The sequence below is a fragment of the Saccopteryx bilineata genome, chromosome 10 (genome assembly GCF_036850765.1).
Source record: "Saccopteryx bilineata isolate mSacBil1 chromosome 10, mSacBil1_pri_phased_curated, whole genome shotgun sequence".
Taxonomy (NCBI): domain Eukaryota; kingdom Metazoa; phylum Chordata; class Mammalia; order Chiroptera; family Emballonuridae; genus Saccopteryx; species Saccopteryx bilineata.
The window spans coordinates 22388842-22390936 of record NC_089499.1 but is presented as its reverse complement, the minus strand read 5'-3'; the positions used below and the strand labels follow the sequence as shown (position 1 = coordinate 22390936).

Genomic DNA, 2095 nt, shown 5'->3' with positions numbered 1-2095 from the left:
TTCCTTCAGGTAGAATGCAGGGGAAATGACAGTAGGACAGTTCCACACCTTAAGCCTATAAAGGTCTAGCACCCTTAGTGACAATGCAAGTAAAATTTTCAGCTATTTTACTGAGAGACCACATGGAGGAGAGATAAACTGAAGGAGAGAAAGAGAGAACTAGCAGCCCTACCCTCTGCCCCACCAACTGCAGCCCCAGGCTTAGATATTCTTGCCAGGTGCCATTCAGACTTGTGAGTGAAGAATCATAGATGCTTAAAACCTACCCACAACCTGACTACAGCTACAGAGACCCTAAGTAAGACCAGCAGAAGAACCATCTAACAAAATCTATTTAAACTAATGAGAGAGCATATGATGGCTCTTCCTCATGACGGTCTGTGGATGCCACTGTGGGCAGTGCTGATCCTGCCAATAGCTTAGCTGAAGTCAGGAGGAGCCTAGAGCCCTTACAATGGGTAGGTGTATCTTCTGATTTAAGCTTGGTGAGGAAGACTGGATTATTATATTATTAGGATCCTCTAAAACAGGGTTATCAAACCCTCTCTTGGCCACTGTCTCCCCAATCTAGGCTCCCATTTCTTTACAACTTCATTCCCCACCCCCATTAGCCTACCTGGGGCACCTGGCTCATGTCATTGGCTAGAAGGACCAGATAGTCACAGCCACTCCAGAGGAAAAGAGGAAGGAGAAGGTCAAGATCCATTACTGGAAGAAAAAGCAGCTCCATGAGGCTAGAGAAACAGGCTGAAGAAACATGGAGAAGAAAACTGACAGATACTCAGAGGTCCTCAAGCGTATGGACTCCTGGTCTGAGCCCAATAAAATTGAGTGTTAATCCCTCAAAAAAAAAAAAACCAAAAAAAAAAAAAAAAAAACTGATGGGAGAAACAGCATGCAAGTGGTCTCTGAGTTCATTCTTTGTTGAGCTTTATGCTGACTTAGATTATTTGCATATCTACTCTTCAGAATGACAATCCACAGAATATATAGAAGAGTAAAGTGGCTGTCTTTTTAAGCCACTAAATAATTGGAGTGGTTTGTTCTGTGGCAATATGTAACCAAAAGATATATATGTTAAGGCAGAAATTTAGAGTGAAGATGGGGACTCTCAAACCCACACAATGATTTATTTTAAGAGCTAGATTTTCCATTTTGTTCAATGGTTTCACATCTCTAACCAGAGTCTCGCCACCTTGGTACACTAAGATGCAAGTCTTAAATTATTTTACATGGAAGATTAGGACACTTCTGACACCCAAAGACTTCAGAATGCTTACTTATTTTTTTAAATTTAGACATGAACTTCTTTGAGATGCACCAGAACCTATAGAAGAGACTGCAGACAAAGGCACTCTTCTAACATGGTCTCCCCAACATACACAGATGCACCCATCACTGCCGAAAGCACAGAAACTTGTTTCATTTCTCAAAAGCACGAGGCTTTCTGAATCAGGCCTTCAATCTAGCGAAGCATCTAAAAGAGTCAAATAACACACTCACATGGGCTCATGAAATCATCATAATAATAAAAACCCTTTGACTTTTTTTTTTTGTAAGCTGTGAAGCAGCACCTGCCATTAGCTGTGGTGGTTCCTATTTTCATATTGTCTGACAGTAGCAGTTGGATCAGGTTTGAGCCAGTGTGACTGAGAGGCAGGCTCCCTGCTTCCACAAAGCTGAATTTAATAAGATGAGAACAGCATGCCAAGATGGGGAGCTCCCTCCCTAACACTTATCCTGACACCAGCCCCTCAGCGGGGCCGTATTGCTGCGGTAATCTGGGTGAGCTGGACAGAGCGTCCTGCTTACAAGTTCAATATAATGGAACAGCAGGGGGTGAAGGGCTGGCAGAAAAGCTTAGCAAAGTTAAAGCCTATTACTCTATGCTTGAGGAAAAATGAGTCACAAAATATTACACCCAGAGCAAGGCTTGAACCTGCCAAATGCAGCAGCAACACACGCTAAGCCTTGTCCATAATGATGAGCGTTCATTATTCTCCAGTCTGGGGTAATGTGGATTTAAATGTCTTTAACCCTAATGGAAATGTATATGCAAATTTCCCGTAAGCCCATCCCTCCTCGCTTTTCTTTT

General features: G+C 42.6%; 1 non-coding gene across 1 annotated transcript; it reads left to right on the top strand.

The window, feature by feature from the left end:
• The first annotated feature begins 349 nt into the window (after positions 1-349).
• LOC136314829 (small nucleolar RNA SNORD35) lies at positions 350-436 on the top strand. The gene has a single exon (XR_010727408.1). It is a non-coding gene; the product is annotated as a small nucleolar RNA SNORD35 (small nucleolar RNA).
• Positions 437-2095: the final 1659 nt, after the last annotated feature.